The following is an 8,842-nucleotide window of genomic DNA, read 5'->3' on the forward strand; positions in this document are numbered from 1 at the left end:
ATAGAATTTTTTATGGGTTAACACACATTACCGTGAAAAGGTCATGAGGAGTGTCTCAATAGTACGCCCATTCACTATCAATTTAAAGCCCCGTGGAGAATGATTATAGAATTTGTCCAAGGTCATTTTTCTCATTCATCTATTTACTTTGAGCTTTAGATACATATGAGTTTTTGAGTAAATTCAAAATTGTAAAAAATGTTTTGAGGTAATGTTTCACTATAAAGAGTCTTTTAGGGGACTTCACTTGGCAAGCTCGTGAAAATGTAAAACAAATGTGAGTACAAGGTCCCATGTCCAAATCCCCAATTGCTTACGCGTGGTCATGTGGTAGAGGGTTGTGCAATTCACTTAGGAGTTACACTAATAACAATGGTAATCGACATGAAAATACAAGACCAAGCTAATGCTAGGAAGCTACATAATTTAATGCTAGGAGGCTACATAATTTACTAAGAATTATAATAGTAACAGTTGTAATAAATACACAAATATAAAATTAGCAATCTTCTAAATAAATAATAATACTGTTAATATAAAATATGAAAAAGAAAATTGAATAATGATGAAATTACATTAATAATTAGTTTAGTTTTAGATTTTTTTATATGACATTTTTGTATCCATTCAAATTGTAAAAAACACTGGGGTAATGTTCCATTCTAAAAAGAACTTGGATCACCCTTCCTAAAAGAACCTTTGAGGGTAATCATCCACTATGAAGAACTTTGTTCATAATGCGATTACACTAAAGTTTTTTTTATATATCCATTGTGTTGAGTTTTTATATAAATATGAACTTTTAGAATATGTCGAGTTTTTACATAAATTTAGCTGGCCAAAAGAATTGGGATAATGTTTCATCCTGATAGAAACTTGGATGTCATTACTAAAAACCTTTAGAGGTAAAATTCCATTGTGAAATACTTGTACATATTAGGACTACACCAAAGTCACCTTTTTTTTCTATCTATGGAGAGGTGTTTGAGTTTTTATAAATTTCATAAAATAGACCGGAAAAAATAGGAGCTGTTTTTTAGTGTGATTTTTTGGAAATTCGGGTGACTGAATCTAGCGGAAAAAATTGAGGTTAAATTTTCATTTGTATGATTTAAAATGGTTTTTTAACTGCATATTCTGATTCAGCACCCTGAAAAACCCTGGGACACTTTGATTGTGCAGAAATTAGCTATCAAACTTGGGATTTCAATAAATTGCTGCCAAATTTTCACTGGAAAAACCCACTGGAAAAACTTCCAAAAAATCTCTTTAAAAACAACTCCGAAAAAATATATCCCAAAAACAAAATTTAAATATTTAAACTACGAAGATTTCAAATTTCAAAATATATATTCCAATACATTACATTTAATGCTACAGTATCCTGAGAAAACACTAAATTTTTAATAACATTTAATGTTTACTGACCACCCGTCAATTTTTACAGTTCACTGTTGGCCCAAAAAAAGAGCAGTGCAGTTCATCGGAATGTGGTTATATGTTCTAGGAATTCGTTTACCACAGAGAGACAGGAAGGATTATATTTGATTATCACTGACAGTAAAATCAGAGCAACAGACAGTCAGAACTATTTGACAAAGCCAGGAAGTGCCTTTACACTTCAAATGCAATGCAGTACTTAATTCAGATACTGCTAGCAGAAGATTCATGTTTCCCTGTGTGTGTCGCATAATCCAACCAGAAGAGACACAAATCATGTCTCTGCCTGAAAGCGGCCCACATTTTCCCGACTTTCCCACCGCCCGTCCGTCAGCTAATATGATTTGCCCCACTCCTCCACCCCCACTGAAAACAAATTATCATCATGTACAGTTAATCTATGCCCACACAAAAGGAACAAAGTCGTGGATCTTCTAAAAATCTTCGAAATCGCCACTGGTGGGTCGCTTCTCAGGAGTGCTCGGGTACCGCGGCCTTGGCGGGACGAAGGGGCTCGGAATGTGCGGAGGAATGGAGCAACGGATGAGCGCCCAGTTTATTCCTCGGAAGAAGGGGTGCTGCTTGATCTCCGCCGCGCCCCTGGCGGAGGCCAGGCGCTTCGCGGGGTCTTTGATGAGGAGCCCTCGGATGAGATCCTTGGCGGCAGCGGAGGGACCGGGGCCCTGCGCCGCCTCGTCATCGTATTCGTCGTCGTCTGGAAAATGCAATGCCTGGGCAACGACATTGGCGAGGGTTCTGTCGTTGTCGGGGCCGCGAAACGGAGTCCGCCCGTAGAGAAGCTCGAAGATGAAAATTCCGAGGGTCCACCAGTCGACAGCGTTGCCGTGGCCCTCACCGGCTATGATCTCCGGCGCCAGGTACTCGTGCGTGCCCACGAACGACATGGAGCGAGCATCGGTCGGCTCGGCGAAGAGCTGCAGAGTGGACGCGGCCGTGGCCGAGCTTTCTGCGTAGCGGAGGGAATGGAATTTGGGCGGCTTCGATTTCCTTCTGGCGAAATGGTGGAACACCGGAGGCAAGAAACGGTTGTCGCCTGTTGGTGGCGGTGCGGTTGCACGCCGCTGGTGCAGGGCAGCACGTATGACTGAATGATGGAAGGCGGCGTCGGCATGGCTGGCGGCGTTGGCCGCTCGTCGGGGTCAGCGTCAGACTCGCGGCCAGGCCCCGTCGGCTTCTGAAGCAGCATCGGGTGGACGGTACATTTCAGGGAGAGGTCGAAGTCGGTGAGCATGATATGGCCGTCTTCACGAACGAGAACATTCTCAGGCTTCAGATCTCTGTATACGATTCCCAGCATGTGCAAATACTCCATCGCCAGCAATACTTCCGATGCATAGAACCTGCAAACCAAAGTAAAGTCCAGCTTGAATTTTTTCTGAAACCAGTGGCTAAAATCACAATGCAAGGAAAATTTGATGGAATTGAATTTTTCTAAAACTCTGTAAATTTTATTAATTTCTATTAGGCAGAATGCAAAATATTTGGTATAATAGGCAAATTTTATTGCAAAATATTTGGTGTAATATGCAAATTATAAAATGTTTATCAAGAAAAGTCTAGTTTGATTTTTTTCTTCTAATACTGGTAGGCTTTTTTCGAAAGTCTGCACACTATTTAGATGAATCAGTGTTTTTCTCGAAACTCTGCAAGCTATTTAAATGAATTTAAATGAATTACTGTTTTCTAGAAACTCTGCACACTATTTAGATGAATTACTGATGAATTACTGAAAACAAGACAACTGTAAACTAAAACCAAATTAGCTTTACCAAGATACAAAGTTTCTTAACAATCTATAAAAAAAAGATAAAAACACAGCACACAAATGGACAAACTTGGACAAACTTATCTTAGTCAAGCTTGTTTTACCAAAAGGAAAATTGACAATGCAAAGAAAATTGGTCCTTCTCATTCAAATTATGAAATGTTTAGTCTTTAATATACAAACTATGATTTTTTATAGAATCTATTTTTTTGACAATGTACTGAAAACTATCTAAATTGTAATTTTTTTAATAATGGAGATATTTTATCTGCCAGCATAGTGTCACGAAATTGTATATAGTTCTAAAAAAATTTAGTAAATTTTTCTATTTTTTCCTTTACAATTATTTATCTCACTGCATTATAATTATACAAATATTAACCCCTAAAATTTTCTGTACAATCCCATTATTTAAGATTATTTACCTGAAAACATTGTTGCGGAATCTTTTTAACCCCTACAATTTTCTTTACAAATCAGTTATTTACCTGGCCGCATTGTCGCGGAATCTTTTTCCCGGCTGCCGCTGCCTGAGAACATGGAGGTCCCCGCCTGGGCAAAACTCCATGACCAGACACGACAACTGAGCCTCGTCCAAATGCGCGTACAGTGTCGGCAGGAACGGATGATCCAGCGTTTCCAAAATCTCCCTCTCCGTCTCGGCCCTGATCATCTTATTCCGACCCGACAGCGCCTTCTTGTCCATTGCCTTGATCGCGAAATAGCAGTCCGTTCCCTTCAGCTCTGCCAGATAAACGCTGCCGATGTCCCCGCTGCCCAGCTTGTGGATTATCCTGAAATTCGAGAGACCGAAAGGCCCTTCGGCTCTGAGCCTCCGTATGGCCTCCCAGCCAGCATCATTGTTGGCTTTGTGGGGCTTGCTCGACGACCCGGGGCCGCCCGACCCCGCCGCGCAGTTGTCGCTGCTACTGCTGCCGCTGCTCCAGTTGACGTCCGCCGGAGAACTGTGGCCGCTCGGATCGAGGTCGACCAGTTGTGGATCCGTGTCAGTGCTCTCGCTCTCGGAAGCGCGACCGCCTGTCATGTTTTAGACACAAACGTTCCCCATTTCGAACAATACCCAGTATTCATCAACCGCCCGCTGCAGCGGTGCGCTCCGCGGGAATCGATCCTGCGGCCTCCAGTTCTCTAACAGATCCGAGCCCCGGGCAGGCGGTGGTGCCAATCATTTAATAAAACATAACTGAAAATCCTTCGCTCTGCTATTCACCGTTGTCACTATCAGCCGCGGGAACATATATCCAAACCTCACACCGTTTTTTTACCAACCACGCGCAGTACCTCCACCGCCTCCTCCTTCTCCACGCTTTATGACGGAGGTGATCTAAAGGCGTCTAGGTACTCCCCTCCGTCGAGGCAGTGGCGCCCTATCTGAACCCGGCGCCGTCGGCAGTCACAATGGCGAGTTGCATGACGCGGTGGAATGCCACGTGGGCCATGGATCATTATGCCCCGCAAAATCGTGGACCTTAGAAACCCTAATAGTCAGGGCTCGGCGAACCAACGAGAGAAATTTTATTTCCACGTGTCGTGTCCAGATCGCCAATCCGGATGCCATGTCAGGCGGAACATTTTCGGCGATTTATTCTCGTTAATAATGCGGTTGTCGCTTGTTTAAAGGTTACTAATTATGACGACACGAGAACCGAAAGCTAATTAAATGCAAAGGCGTTTTACACGTTAAAAGTTGTGTGTTTTTTAATATATATAAAAAAATACAATATTTACCCATTATATTATATATAAAGTATTTCAACACTTCTAGAATACCATTGTTTATATAATATATAAAAATAATAATATTTACACTATATTATATAAAAAGCTGGTCTTCCTTGGAAAAAAGTATAAAGTATTTCAATGCTTTTAGAACATCAGTGTCTATAGTGTTTATATAATATATAAAAATAATAATATTTACACTTTATAGTATATATAAAGTATGCTTCTTTGGAAAAAAATATAAAGTATTTCAATGCTTTTAGAACATTGTTTGGAAAAAAATATGAAGTATTTTAATCTTTTTAGAACACAAGTTTGATATTTTTGATAGATTTGATGTTTTGGATAAAATATTTAGTTATTATATTACATTTTTTTAATGTGTGATTGAGTGTATTTTGAAAATGAGTAGGTTTATAATAAATTTCACTGCTTTTAGATTATAATGGTTTATCAGCTTGATGGTTTATCAGCTTGATGTTTTGATAAAATATTTATTTGATTAAGTGTATTTTATCTATTGAGGTGTTTGATTTACTATTTATCAAAATTGATTATAAGTTTATTTTTATTTTTTATTAGTTAAAATGTTGTGTTTTTGTTTTTTTATAAGTGTGGTGTGTATATAGAGATATTTATAATACATTTAGATTTAGTTTATTTTTATTTTTATTTTTATTTTTGATGTGTAGATTAGTTTGTTTGTGTATAATTTTGTTTTATAGTTTTTGATTCAAATTTTATGGAGAGGGGTTGAGGATGGAAGTCATTTTTGCGGGAATTAAACTAACTTAGTTTGTGGTGTGTGTCCATAGATTTATATGGTCAAGAGTTTGTACTTATCTCTACAAGTGACTTTTAAAGTCACGGAGATTTGGTTACAAGTCTCTCATTGTATTCAAGTACATCTCTCATAATATTCAAGTTCAAATCTTGTTGGCTTCACTAAGATTTTGTGTGTTGAGATACCTACTATTCATGTGAACTTAACCTACACCTATGAGTCTTTGCTTTCCTCTCATCCGTTTAAGTTCAAATCTTGTTGGTATTGCTAACCTAGCATGTAGTGTGTGTAGATTACGCATGTGAACATACTTTGTGGCCAAAGTGTAACCTTCAATCCATGCATTGGCAAGTTTGGTTATGTTCAAATCTTGTGAGTATCACTAGGTCAATGTGTGTGTGTGAACGTGCACATGTGCATTGAGACACCTAGAATGCAAGTGGACTTAAGCTACCCCCAAAGAGTGACTTTTAAAATCATTTATTGGAAAAAAATTGGGTACAAATCTTTTCTTTTGTCTCATTAATTTAGGTTCAAATCTTGTGGGCTTTGTTAACTCAATGTGTGGTGTGTGTGTGTGTGGGTGTGTTTGTGTGTGTCATGTGTTGGCGAATTTGTTTATGAGCCTTTGTTATCCTCTCATAAATTCAAGTTTGAATCTTTCTCGCCTCACTAAGCCAACATGTGATGTGTGTGTTAAGATACTTATGAAGCATGTGGACTTGGTTGACTCCTAGATTGTGAGTTTTAAAGTCATGTGTTGATAGATTTTGTTATGTGCCTTTACTTTTTTCTCTTCAATTTGGGTTCAAATCTTGTTGTTGTCACTAAGCCCATCATGTGGTCCATGTGCTGTTGAGATACTGATAATGCATGTGAAATAAAATTGCACTCAAATTGTGATTTTGAATGTCATGCACCATCAACTTTAGATATCAGCCTTTGCTTTCCTCTCATCAATTCATATTCAAATATTGCTGGCTTCATTAACTCATCATGTGGTGTGTGTATGTGTCATGTGTTTGTGGATTTGGTTATGAGCCTTTGTTTTCCTCTCATTAATTCAATTTCAAATCTTGTCAATTTTGCTAAGTCAAATATTTTTTGAGATACCTACAATGTATATGGACTTGCCTTATTTTCAGGGTGTCATTTTGAAATTCACACATTGGAAAATTTGTTCATGAGCCTTTATTATCCTCTCATTAATTTAGAATCAAATGGCAAGTATGAATTTTATCTAAAATGTCAATCCTACTAGAATTATTAAAAGTATAAATGATAACCCTAAGGGTTAGCTCAATTAGTTGAGTCCCCATCATTAAAGCACATTTTCTACTAAGAGGTCATGGGTTCAACTCTCTTAACACTCTTGGGGCTAGAAGGCTTTGTGGTTGAGCCAATAGGAAATGATCCCTACGGGTGGATCTGCCTGTTACAAATATTTCGTGGTGTAGTGATCATTGATCTCTAGTATCCATGAACCATATTGAAAAATAAAATGAAAGGATAAATGTTATTGTATCTATATAACTTCCACTTACATCAATTTGTCACACTGAATATGTGCTAATCTTCTTTGATGATGGAAGGAAACCAACTTGAAACATCAAACAACTTCCCTCATATACAGACTCTACACATCTATTGATGTCAAAAATATTTATTTGCATGATGACACCCTTATCCCAACCATTAGATATCATAAATAATTATGTAAATTGTGAAATATTGAATGATTTAATTTCCTAAACTCTTTAATAAAATAAAAGGAAAAAAATTATTTGAAAAGGGGGGAATTAAAAAGGGGATGTGGCATTTTGCTCAAAATGCACAAACATTGTACATAAAGATTATGTAGTGTTATGGTTTGGTGCCCCTTCCTCTCAAAGGGATAGAATTCAAAGGGTCTAGGCATTGCTTAGCCACTTTAAGTGAGAAGACTCCCTATGGACATTCATTTGCACCTTCAATGGTTGAGTATTGTGGCCTACAAGATATTTTAAAATTAGTGGTTTTTTTCCCTTTTGTGATGGGAGAAAAAACCTCTACTTCAAGGATACTTTATATATGTGTTTTAAGAAGTGCTTCTTCAGAAACACACTTTTTGTCACCATGAGGTTCAACTTCATATGTTGTTGTAGAGCTTTTACTAATGGAAAAATATGCTTCTGATATGAAATTGTGCTCCTTTGAACTCTAAAGATGTGGTTAAGAAATCCAGTGTTTCCCCTTATGAAGGAAATCTTCACAACCAAGGAACTTTATTGTGAAGAAATACAATTACACCCATATTATTTGAGTTCCTTTGAAGGATACTAATGTGTATATCAATAAGTACATGAAAAATGATATGATAATGTTGATCCAATGGCCGTGGCCAACATCTTCAACCCTCATAGAATGAAATGATACTTATTAGGCTTTAGCGAACAAATTTTCTCATCATTTATTTTAATAACCCAAAATATTGTAAAGAGATTGTGGAGGATGGGTACGTTGGAAAATCAAGGATCATATATATTATGTTTGACTCTCCTTACTTGATAATTACTTGTGATGTTAGTTGGCCTTTTATTACTTCTTTATTTCCTGTTCATCAAGTAGTTACCAAAAACAATGAATATCACAGAGACAAAGTACACAAGATATAGGCTTCAATCCAAGGCAAAACCCCTCCAAGGGGAAAAACTAGAAATAATACTTCTCTTCTTATATAATCAATTCAAAATGAGACTTCCAAGACCCAAAACCAAAAATTTCTCCCAAGCACGAAGTCGGTCTACCAACAAGATCTCTTCCAAACAAACCATGTCTTTTCAAAGTCAATGGAGATCAAAGCAGCTTCACCTCAGAGTTTTGGCTTTGTAATAAGGTTTGCAACTTCGACCTGCAATTTTGGCCCCTGTAACTCACACAAAAACCCTAGACAACTTTGCACATGTGGACATAAAAGAGTGTTTTTCTCAAGAGACCTTCCTTCAATTTCTTCCTCTTCTTCTTGTCTTTCTCTCTCTTCTTCTTCACTACTGTAGATCAAAATTTCTTTAGTGAGTGATGCAAATAAGTTGAAGTCATTCTTATATATA

The 8,842-nt window shown here is 37.7% G+C and overlaps 1 pseudogene across 1 annotated transcript; it reads right to left on the reverse strand.

Annotated features, from left to right (window-relative positions):
• Nucleotides 1-1,527: 1,527 nt before the first annotated feature.
• LOC149143828 (serine/threonine-protein kinase D6PKL1-like) lies at nt 1,528-4,630 on the reverse strand (annotated as a pseudogene). Its single transcript, XR_016265313.1, has 2 exons — nt 3,715-4,630; nt 1,528-2,801 (listed from the first exon to the last, which is right to left on the reverse strand). The product of XR_016265313.1 is annotated as a serine/threonine-protein kinase D6PKL1-like (transcript).
• Nucleotides 4,631-8,842: the final 4,212 nt, after the last annotated feature.

This window comes from Pinus tabuliformis, chromosome X (genome assembly GCF_031772625.1).
Source record: "Pinus tabuliformis cultivar Carrire ecotype Pingquan chromosome X, CPIR1, whole genome shotgun sequence".
In the NCBI taxonomy this organism is placed as follows: domain Eukaryota; kingdom Viridiplantae; phylum Streptophyta; class Pinopsida; order Pinales; family Pinaceae; genus Pinus; species Pinus tabuliformis.